This window comes from Syngnathus typhle, linkage group LG2 (assembly GCF_033458585.1).
Source record: "Syngnathus typhle isolate RoL2023-S1 ecotype Sweden linkage group LG2, RoL_Styp_1.0, whole genome shotgun sequence".
In the NCBI taxonomy this organism is placed as follows: domain Eukaryota; kingdom Metazoa; phylum Chordata; class Actinopteri; order Syngnathiformes; family Syngnathidae; genus Syngnathus; species Syngnathus typhle.
Genome location: NC_083739.1, coordinates 2,612,917 through 2,625,377, shown reverse-complemented (window position 1 = coordinate 2,625,377; position 12,461 = coordinate 2,612,917).

Sequence of the window (12,461 nt, the reverse complement as noted above, 5' to 3'; positions counted from 1 at the left end):
AATGAATGGAAGGGAAGTTCCGAGCAATTCGTCCCAGCTATCTGTGCCACTGCGTGTGGATTTCTCGGCTTTTCTGAGTTATGCTTCAAATTTAGCTGAAAGAGAATCCACAATAAATGCTCATGAGTAAATGTGATCATAAAAGCAAAGCAGACTCCAGGATGCTTCATGTCTTGATGAGAAGTACGCGAACCAAACTCTTTGCTAGGTGTCTAAAACTGGGGAAAAGCCACACGAGCATCATTCAAAGTGGCGCCACACGTACGTACGTACGTACGTACGTACGTACGTACGTACGTCATCCATTTTGTTCCGGGGAATGAATCTAAATTTGATCTGCGCACTTTCTGCGGGGACATTTCATTCTCCAGCGAGGACGAACACATTTTACTTGGAGTTACACTTGCGCAGCGGAGACATTTTACGGCGTCGCCCAACCACCCACCTGTCTGCCCCGTCCTGCATCCTTCCTTTCTTCCTTTTCCATGCACTGCGGAAGATCTCGCAGCCATTGTTCTCGCCGCTCCCCCGGCCGCAGCCATCTGTCTAACTTTACTGCAACAACACTTGCTGTGGCTGCAGGAGCTGCTTCCATCTGATTGAGTGAGGCTCCACTTGACCTTCAGCCATGTGACTGAGACTATATTAAAAAGAGGCAGCAAGAGCTGGGTGGGATTTTTATGGCTGAGCTTTACCAAGGTTCTACTGACCTGTCGGATAGATATTACGAGGATAAATCCAGCGTTCATACCGGTGGCGGCGGCGGCGGCGGCCGAGGCAAGCGCTGACAGCTTGATCAAGCGTTTTTCTTTGGAATTACTGAGGTCAGATCATCTTAATGATGCAGCCAGGCAGCCAGGCAGCCAGGCAGCCAGGCAGCCAGGCAGCCAGGCAGCCAGGCAGCCAGGCAGCCAGGCAGCCAGGCAGCCAGGCAGCCAGGCAGCCAGGCAGCCAGGCAGTCAGTCGATGACTTGTTAACGCTGAAAGCTTCTTATTTGGGTTCTTCATCAAACAAAGCGTGGCATGTGGCAGCAGCGCCCAAGACCAAGAAATGATTCAAGTATTGAAATCAACACTGACAGCTAGGTATACGCTGGCTTGCTTTGATGGTGAGAAAGCTGAATTAAGTAGTGAGGCTTGCAAGATTGATTTCATCGACCATTGAATCTGTCCGAGAAAGCACGGCGTCGTCATTTTGGTTAACTAACCGACTAAATAATCCAACTAACCCTAAGCCACAGTCCAAAAACACGTGTAGCGTAGTAGGCTACGTTGTCACTAGCAATATTTTGAGAAGCGATTAATCGGATCGATTTTGGCTTCGTTTGAAAGTTGCCACTTTCCTGTTATTTGTTGGCGATCAAAATGACTGACAATTTCACAATGTCACACAAGAAGGATTCATGTTGTACTTAGCAAACTTGTGATTCACTTACTGGTGTCCTTTTCTGAAGTCAAAGCAGGTGTTTGCAAATATCTTGTTGTGATTCGACAACAACAAAATGTGTCTTCAGGAGAAATGATAATAATAATTGATTACCGATGACAATAGAGGATTTGGACAATTCTATGTTAAAAAACAGATTTTTCGATTCATAAGATAGTTGTTGAGTAATTTGGTATCTGATGGGACTTGTCGATGAATTGATTCATTTCAACAGATGTTAGTTTCAACAAAGACTTTCAAGTGTAATTGCTTGTTTTTGTTTGGATTAGATTTTGCAGCATGATTTTTTTCCTTTACTCTTCCTTTAGCCCGTCACATTTCATCGATTTTCTATCTTCCGATTGGTCGGTCAGAGCCAAACTTTGTGCCGCCGCCGCCGCCGGGTTAAAGGAGAAAAAACTATTATGACCATAACGACATTGTGGGGATGAAGAATTGTCTGGAAAAATCTTGGTTTTGAGGTGGACTTTTCCAGAAAAAAAACACATTCCTTGGGAGAATTGTCTCGTCTCAGACAGACTTCCAAACTCTCAGACAGACTTCCAAACTCTCAGACAGACTTCAAAACTTCCTTTTGAGGTGGCCTAAACATGACTCGGATTATATTGCTCTTTTTTAAACTACCGCTGACTTGTGTAATTGCGACGTACGTATTAAGATGTCGGTACGAAATGACAACGATTTGTGAGAGTTTTTCCTGCTGACCAGATGAATTAAGACGCAATCATAAACGATAGGAGCGTATTTCTAATTAGTCAAACAGCCGGTCTGTAAAATAATTGACAAAAGAGCGAATCTTTTTTCTGACTATATCATAAGAAGAATGGCGTTGCGCATTCTGCTTTTTTGGGACATTTATTCATCTCTTTTTTTCCTCTTTAGCTGCATGCTGCTTTTACTCTGCACTGCTGCAACAATTCCATCAGTCCAGGCCAGGGAAAAGTAGTCCACCTGACCCCTTACGTATTTGATGGATCAATCAAATCCATTCCATCAACACTTTTGCATCTTTTGTCAACATTGTTACACTTTGCACCAGCCAAATTTGGCATAAAGACATTTGACAAGAGACCGCAGGAGTTTCCATCCATTCCAACAGCAAATGAATGGAGTAACTCCAAAAGGATGCATGGATTACAAAACACCAGCGACCATGGCGCCCCGAGAACTCCACTAAACAGATCGTGCTTTCACACAAAGCGTATATTTTCCAGCGGCATTGTGTTGCAGCTCCCCGAGGAGCATCTTTGACCAGCATGCGCCCTCCTGTGGCACTGTTGCGTCTTTGTGTCTATTTTGTGTGTGTGTGCGTGTGTGTGTGTGTTTAATCATAAATCCATTTCTCTTGCTTGCGGGCCGGAGCCTCTGCCCGATGGGACGCTGCGTTGCTTTAAAAAGCAATAACAGAAAGCCTCTGGCAAGCTTCCACACCATTTATCATTGTTGCTAAATGTAAGCCATACGACGGGGGATGCTTACAAATAAAACGGCAGCTTACGAGAATGGGAGGGAGGGGGACCTAGGGTTTCGGGGCTGTCCACCCTTTTGGATCACCTGAGGTCCAAGTCATGATCCAATTCGAATCAAAGCCAGTGAGCCTTTTTTATGTTGCTGGAGCAAGTACAAGTGGAGATTTCATGGCAGATTTTCAAGGATTTCCAATTGGACTTTTGCCAGGTATTTTTCTAGTGAGGGATCATTGAGATGACAAGATCACTTTTTTATGGGGAGAAAGTATACCCATATTGAAAAAACCTACTAAGGGAATCTGCGCTTATCCAATTTGTTCATTGGTGTGCTCATTTGCAAGTCGGGGTGAGGTAAATTTTGGATTCTATGCGTCACTGTATGTCACCTTAAATGGCGACCTTGCAGCAGTGAGAAGACCCTAAGCTATTTTTGCGGTACAGAGAAGATCTAGTTTCAGCAATGTGTAGGTACTTAGAATATGGAAGGGCCATTCGTCCGTGACCAGGAAGACCTTTGTCCATGCACTTTTAAGGGCATCGGAAGTAACCAATAGAGTGAGACTCGGACCGCAGCTGTTGTCTTACGAGGTACAAATGATGGGGGAGAACAGATAGAGGGGGGTCAAGAACGCGAAGAGAGGGGAACAGCGCGAAGAGCAAGGAGCGCGCAAGGCGCAGGGGCGCAAGGGGCAAGAGCAAGAAGCGCGAGGGCTTTTTTGGGGCGAACATCTGTGCCGTCGAGAGCTGAACCATCTTTGCTTTTGGGGGCACTCAAACCTTTGGAGAGACATCACTTTGACATCGGTTGAATAAAATCTTTTCCCAATCAGCCGTGTGTCACTGGAGTGCTTGGCCGGGACAGCCATTGTCCACCGAGTGTTTTTTGGAGACCGGCGAAACAACAAAGACCATGCAATCAAGAAAGGTATGAAATAAAAATGCTAACAGCCTCGTCTGTTTTTTCCGATGGTTAATAATCCGCTCAGGTCATAACTTCTCGTTTCAAATTGTCATTTGATCGTTGCACGTTTAGTTTGGAAATCTGCTGTTGTGTTCCGTCCTTCTTGCCAGGTGTAATGACTCATCTCAAAGTCTGTGCCAATCGGGTTGTTTAGCAATCCTTTCAGATAAAAAGCCCTTAACCAACGCTCACTACGTGTTTCGGGACGGTTTTCTCGCCTGAGCTGAAAAAACAACATTTGCCACTCTCTGAAAATGGGAGCTGGGCTCTACTGTAATGCTCGGCCAATTGACGGAGCACACGGCAATGTTAGAGTTTCTGCCGTGCCACAAGTTTGCGCGCAAACTCTTTCAAAGGAAGATTCACAGGGTTGATTGGATCAAAGGCGTCGGACAAGCGAGTCGATTGCGAGACAGCGTCGTTATGTAGAACAAGGTGTTGCAGGTTCCGATGCCAGCTACAGAAAATAAACAACCTCAATTCTGTTTTTGTGGGAGCAGTTGCTGGGCAACTCATCAGAAGGAGGAACATTTGACAACTATGGAGCGAGAAAAGAGAGAGAAAAAAAACCATCTACTTTGGATTTATTATCCTCAATAAGACCCTTTTGTCCAGCTCCTTAGAAATAGTCAAGTCAATCATAGAGGAGAAGAAAGGAATCTGCCTGCTATGTTCCCTTTAAAAACACAATTATTATGATTCAAATCATCATCAAAACCATTCAGCCCCGTTGGACACGAACAAACAAAACACTTTCATAAAAGAGCTGGAGAAGAAATTGCGCAGCAGGAAGCCTCACAATGGCTACGGCATAAACAGTTAGCATTGGAAGAAAATAGAAACCCATTGATATGTACTAACAACTGGACCCAGCGGTAATAGAAGCTTTCCACTCAAAAACGGAGTTTGGACCCCTACAAAAAAGTAAAAAATGGAAGTCTTGGCTACCGAAAAATGAGTACGCACTGCTGTAGAGAAAACATCTTTAGAATCGCCCAACCCTTCAAAAAAGATTTTTTCTAGGGGCCACTCGGAACCCACGACCCGCCACTTGCGCACCCTTAAATCAGGTTTGAGGTTCTTCCCCTGGATCGATTTACCCGCAGCGGCCGAAGGCTCCAGTCAAAGGTCGAGTGAGGCAAAAGGATGACAGAAGGAAAAGAAAATGCGCGTGCTTTGTTCAAAGCAACTTGTGAAGCAAGGGACAAGTCCAACCCCGAGGGCCTCCGACTGAGAGCAAATGAGGCTGCGCCAATCAAAATGAGCTCAGGTTTCCCTCGCGGGCGTCACTACGGTCGCATCCCACGGTCCATTACGAGGTGTCCTCGGGACATTTCGACTGAACTTGGTTGGGGTCATAACCTCAAAACAACGTCTTCATAAACATATGGCGACATATAGGCATGCGTGAAAATGGGCTCTCACGGTGGTTGGGAAGAAAGACGAGCCGAGGTAATCATTAAAAGTCTGGACCATGGCAAATGATGTGAAATATGATTATGTGCTGAAATCAATAAGAGGGCTTCATTTGTCACTAAAATGGCCTGTCACTCAATAGCAAGTGCGCACTTCAGTGGACCGGAGCCCTGAAAAATGTCCATTTCATGAAATGTTTGTAATTCATAACGGCAACAACAACAACAACAGCAGCAACAACAGCAGCAACACCACCAACGACAACAGCACACTTCTTGAATTCTATTGGCCCGCTTTGCACGACACCACCCCGCTGAATAAGCAAGCATCAGCGGGTTATCGGAGATTGCTGCCTGCCGGCTTTTCCCTCTCCATTTCACTAACGGCCTGACAATAGGAAGCGAATATTTGTCCGATATACGAGGGCGTTAATAATTGCCTCTCACCGCCGCTTCCGCTTGGTCACGGTGCGAGATAACGAAAAGAACAAAGGGGCACCCTCCAATTCCTGCCTTGATGCTGTCCACTTTTACATCAAACGTGTCGATTTCGACTTTCTAGAAGCGAGAAGAAATCCTGCATTAAATGTTTTCAAAGCGGGATCAAAGTGGACAACCATTATGTCCGTTTGACACGGCATCAAGGCGCCAGCGTCCGATTTCGGGCGAGCGCAAGACGCTTGGACGTTTTCATTGTGACTGAGGTCAACGCAATTAGCCTGAAGCCAACCAGTCGCGTGACCTTGCAACTTTGTCTCCGAGCGGAGGTCGTGGTTGAGCAAGGAAGGTCAAGCACCAGCGCAGTACCTCGTGCGATTCATCAAATTGCCAGTCAGACATCAAATCAAAGATGTTTAGCCATTTCCAGAAGAAGTGACCCACATGACTCGACCTTATAAGACACGTTGTAATCATCCGAATTAAAATCCTCTCGATGATTTGGGACTGCGGTGGGTGAGGTGAAATGTTTTTTGTTTCTCGAGTCGCGACTCCATTTCTTCATGGGTGTCAAACTCATTATTGTCGCGAGGCGCATCGTAGTCATGGTTTTCTTCGGAGGGCCATTATGAATGACTGTCAACCTAAATACATACATAAACGTCTCATGTCACCTACGTATATACTATGTACAGTATACGTAGGTGACAACAAACTGATGAATAGCTACTTTTGAAGTCAGAGACTAGTCACAAAAAGTGTTCACACTTTTAAAAAGAGGAACTGTCAGGTCTAAATACCATCAGACATTTAACCACACGCTGGAAGGAAGAGGAGAAAAGAACCAGAACAGGTTTACTCGCGAGGAGAACGATAGAGAGAGGAAACTCAGTTACAATCTCCATCAATTCTGAGTTCTCCCTCCACGTACTCCTCTATTTAATGTTTTGGTTGCCCTGGTTACAGAGGCGTTGCTACACTAAAGGGAGGGGAGAGTGTGACTGTAGCAACGCTGTTCAGCTAGCTAATAGTGTTGTGTGGTGCGAGGCCGCATGGCCTTGGCCGATCCGTGACCCCAGGAATGCAGAGTCTGTTCTTAGATGGTTGGCTGTGTCTCTGTAAAACAATGCTCTAGACTTTCTTGCTACATTTCATACAATAATAATAATAATGAGTAAATAATCAGATACCTCTCGTGCATACACTCCAACAAACGTTAAATAGATGTGAGATAACTTGCATGAAGTCTACTTAAACAATCATTGAGTAAATATGGGATAACTAAAAACTGTCTCGAACAAAATAAATTAACAGAGAAAGGACTTCTCTTGAACTAACAAAGAACAAAGATGTTCTGTTTCTAACTACATAGTGAGGGCCTCTCACAGATAAGACAAGGAAGGGAGTATAAGGACTCCCCAAGGCTAGCCGGCACATATGTTGACTTGAGCGAAGACATGTGACCTTCGGTTTCAGGCCTACCAGCGCTTCGGCAAAACTAATTATTCTAACAGGAACGGTAATAACAATTGCTCAGAACATCTCTGTTTCTTAAAAGTGAAGACAATTTGCAATTTTACAATTGAGGGAAAGTCGATGCGCAATTTGTCTTGGTGGGCGGGCCAAATAGAATTACACTGCGGGCCAAACGTCCAGAGTTTGTCACCCCTGGCGAAGGGCAAAGCAAAGTCTTGTGACTGTCAACTGAGAAAGAATCATCGGACTCTCGAGTGAGACCTGACAAGTCCGCGTAGTTTCATTCAAGAGAGAAATGTGGAATTCGCCGTCAGCCCCATGCTCAAGACGCTCAACGAGTGGGGCGGGGGGGCGGGGTAACAGCACCCCCCCTTGTACAGATCAATACCGTTTTTTTCCGTGTATAGTGCGCCCCCATGTATAGTACGCACCCTAAAAATGGCATGCTGATGCTGGAAAAAAGCCTGTACCCAAGTATAATACGCACCCAATTTTTATGAATTTTTTTTTTTTTTTTTTTTTAAGTCCCAATGATCGTCACACACGCAGGGAGGCAATGGATCCCATTTTTATAGTCTTTGGTATGAAAAACCGCCGGGTCGGGAGCGCAACTTCTGACCCGCACGGCGCGCTGTTGCGAACGCAGCTCGCATTTCCGTCTGCATCAAACACGGCATGTCTGGCTGTGTGTTGGAATTCTCCCTTTCTTTAGCATAACTACAGCTTATTATGACTTATTCTGTTGTTATCGGCCGTGTTGGAAGCAGACATCATTAGTGGCGGCAGCTACGTACGTATGCTGCGTCCCTGCTCGGTGTGGTGACTTCCTTCTTGCTGCAATTAGTGTTGGGTTACACAAGACTGATTGTTGTTTAAAAAAAAAAAAAAAAGAGCGTATTGAAAATGTAGTTTGAGGTTTCGTTCCCATTTCATAACCGATTCTCTATTCATAGGAATTACAACAACAAAAAATGCGGGGAAGCCAATCATTGCTCAACCAAGATTTCATGCCGAGCCGTATCTTTGGTGGTTCCTTTATCTTCATATCTTCTGTATTCTCCTTACAGGCGAGGCTCCTTGTGAGTTCACCTCCGTCCGGGGAAAACAGGATGCTAAACATCTCAAGAGGCTGTCGTGAAAAGTACAGACAGAGAGAAAAAGTACGGGGATTCATTTCACTTGAATAGAGATGGCACACTTTTTTCTTCCAAGTCTTAAATTTGTTCTGGAATAAACCGGAATTCATTTGCATTTTTTTTTATGCATCCAGAATTAATTCAGCCCCTTACTTCTCTGCCTCCACTGTCAAGTCTTCAAGCATTTTTTTTCCACAATTATAAAACTTATTTTTGATGCTGTTGACCGCAACACGATAATATCAAATCTAACAACACAATAGGTCGTAGTCACTTTTATGAAAAGTTGCAAGAGGGGTTAGAAGAGTGGTTACACGACGAAGATTTCCGACAGGAGTGGAGGGGAGGGCTTCAAATTGGCCATCTCTATTATTTGAATGACCTTTCTTGTTTTTTCAGATTCTAAAACAATACATTGTGGAACATCCACAAGAGGACTCCATCCGCCAAAAAATGCCGCATAAAATGATGGTGGCGGTGGGCGGGTTCCGGACAAAGGTGAAGATGGAGTGCTGCAAATTGGCCATCTTTATTACTTGTTTGACCTTTCTTGTTTTTTTTAGATTCTAAAACTATAGTGGAACATCCACAAGAGGACTCCATCCGCCAAAAAATGCCGCACAAAATGATGGTGGCGGTGGGCGGGTTCCGGACAAAGGTGAAGCTGGAGTGCTGCAAATTGGCCATCTCTATTATTTGAATGACCTTTCTTGTTTTTTCAGATTCTAAAACAATACATTGTGGAACATCCACAAGAGGACTCCATCCGCCAAAAAATGCCGCATAAAATGACGGTGGCGGTGGGCGGGTTCCGGACAAAGGTGAAGATGGAGTGCTGCAAATTGGCCATCTCTGAGTACAAACATTGCATTTCACTCTTTTTTTTTTTCCAATCACTTCTTAGCTTGATTGTAAAAAGTAGCATTTGACATGATTGCTCTCTCTCTACTCCTTCCTTCCTTCCTTCCTTCCTTCCTTCCTTCCTTCCTTCCTTCCTTCCTTCCTTCCTTCCTTCCTTCCTTCCTTCCTTCCTTCCTTCCTTCCTTCCTTCCTTCCTTCCTTCCTTCCTTCCTTCCTTCCTTCCTTCCTTCCTTCCTTCCTTCCTTCCTTCCTTCCTTCCTTCCTTCCTTCCTTCCTTCCTTCCTTCCTTCCTTCCTTCCTTCCTTCCTTCCTTCCTTCCTTCCTTCCTTCCAGACCACCGCTGCCCACGTCTGAGTGATTAATGTTGGCCCTGCGCTCCTCCCACTCACCTGCACCGCACTCAGCTACGGGATTGATGGGCCCGGCCGGGGGCTTGACAGACGGACAGACGCAGCGGCTCGGCGGAGTGAGCCCTGCCAGGGAATAGAATTTCAATCAACATCTTTTTTTTTTTTTTTAACCACATTATCCTTTTAATTGCACAGGGATGGAAGGGATGGTGACATAATCCATATTTATTTCTGTTATTATTTTGTTTCTTTAAAGTCATATCTGATTCTTCTGACATTTCGCAAGAGGTGAAAGATAGAAGTGATGATTTTTACAATTGCATTTGGTGTGTTTTTGATTTTGTTTCATAACGATCCAGCTGCCTATCATTTTCCAGGACACGTGGAGGTTAACTAAGATGATTAAACTAATTATCGGCTTCTAATGAAATCCCACCCCGCAATATGAATCTTTGCATGCGAACCTGCATAATCTTTTTTTTTTTTCCCCCTTCACATTCCCACTGGTGGAATATAATAAAAATGTCCTCCAGATAGATGTCTTCATCTCCATCATTGATTCATTCAGTCTATTTCTAAACGTGAGACTGTGTTGGTGACGGGGTTCCGCCGCCATCTCTATGGGCCGAAATGTTTGAGTAACAAGACAGAGGCAGCGGGACAGAGGTTGCCGCTCTCTCTCGCTTTTATTGTGAAGTGAGAGCCACGGCAGGCAGGCAGGCAGGCAGACAGAGCCATAAATCCCACGTCTTCCTAATGGCAGTTCCAAATGAGGCTTGTCATCAGACAAGACAAGTGGCGCTGTGTGTGCTACTTGGAGCTAGCTCCGCTTTAACATCTGTGCGCTCTCAAGCAAGCGCGTCTGCCATGTGTGTGTGGCCCACCCTCGCTCCCTCCCTCGCTCCCTCCCTCCCTCCCTCCCTCGCTCGCTCCCTCGCTCCCTCCCTCCCTCCCTCGCTCCCTCGCTCCCTCCCTCCCTCCCTCGCTCGCTAGCATTGGCGAGGAACTTGTCTAGTGAGCCTAAACCCTTCAATTCAGTCTCATCTGCTTTGGATCTTGATGCTGCTATTTGATCACAATTCCATGGCTTCAGTTGACTCAATTCAAAAGGTGACAGCAAGACTTTGATATATTCACTCACCATTTTTGTGTCCAGGCCAGGAGGTCAGGAACCAGGTCACGGATGGTTGCTGGCTTGATAGTATCCACACCATACTGACAATTCCATCTTGGAATGATTGCAAAAATAATGCTTGGGGGGAAAAAAGCTAGTCCAGTGAGAGTCCTCATGCACACTTGCCAACATGGAGTCAGCCATCTTGCTTTTTTTGTAACCTATGCAGCGCACACCTTAGTGCAGTAGCCACCGTTGACCAGTAGGGGGACCCTAAGAGAAAATGACACCTCAACAAGTGAACTGAAGTACACTCTATATTCATTCATCTCAATTATAACAATCAGTGCTTTTGATTTCCTCCACCAATTGGGCGGCTCTGCCACTCAGCCGGGCTTTGCCACTCAACCGGGCTTTGGCTTTATTGCGACTCGACAAGTGTCACGGATGGCCTGGCCTGGCCACACGTGCAGCTGTTTCCGCTTGGGGTGTCAGCAAGCAAATTGAAAATGAATAAGTTCATTCATTGGTTAAGAAACCAACAATTATTAGTGGATACATCCTATCCTAAATATATAAAGAGCCATAAATAGGAGTAGATTTACCACCTTTAGCACAGATGTCTCACTCCTTTGATGAGCAAGCACTTGACAAAATGAGCTGAATCTTGATTGCATTCACAGCGGCAAGCAGCAAACTAGCAAACAATTGCCGCTCATGTAACTTGGAATAGCCACCGTCGGTTCTCCAGCAGCGAGAGCAGAGCGGCAACACCACGGGTGGGAGGTTTTTGTCCATTGTGCCACTCGGATGCCATTCTCAGCTCTTTACAGCTGACGTGCTGCTCCACAGGTGTGCTGCAGATGATGGAATGTGGTTGGACATTAAGTGGAAAACGACAAGCAGCTTGATTCCAAATGAGGGGGCGGGGGGGGGGTGGCGGCACCGTGGGTAGCCCAAGACATTAACTCAAACATAATGAGCCCATTTGTCAAACGACCACTACATGAAATACACTGCAGAAAAAGCAATTGTACAAATGTGGCGGCTATTGTATTCAAGGCCCGAAACTTTCTCTACACGACACGCACACGCACGCTTTTCCACACCGACGCACGGCTCACTTACCTGTTGCGCCTCTGATTGCAACAATCCAGATCCGACTTGAAAGGGCAAGCGGAACGTTTGCAGACTTCCCTTGTTCACACATTGTAATGACTTTGGATGGATGGATTTTGTCACAAAGAGGAACACAGGGCCTATTGATTAGGATGAATTGAACACTTCAAGATTTTGGTGCACTTTTAAAGGCTCATTGGGTTTCATTGAGTGTTTTAGTGAGCCCAAATCGATATTTGTCTCAGACCAGCGGATTTTATACTAAGAGCAAGAAAGACGGCAAGTTGATCATTGTGCCATAGGAAAAAAATTGATGACGACGACGACATTTTGGACACTGTTTTTGCTTGAATTTTATGGCCATTGTGCTGCTCCTTCTGACGTGCATGAATTGGCCACCAGGGGGGCTCATAAGCTTCAATTGTAGGAGTTGTTGTTGAAGACATCACATGATCAAAGTGAGATGAAACCAAAGTGGGACAGCCCGCTGCCAGCCGGCAGGGACAAGTGGTCTAGGTTGGCCGGTGGAGAGGTCGCACCACAGCCTGACACCTGAGTCTGAGACCGAGAAAAACGTAATTTCGGTCTCTTTGTGTGTTGTGACATGTGGAGAGATTGACAATAAAGATGACTTTGACTTTGACTTTGACTTTGAGATGTCGTGACCTGGACCCC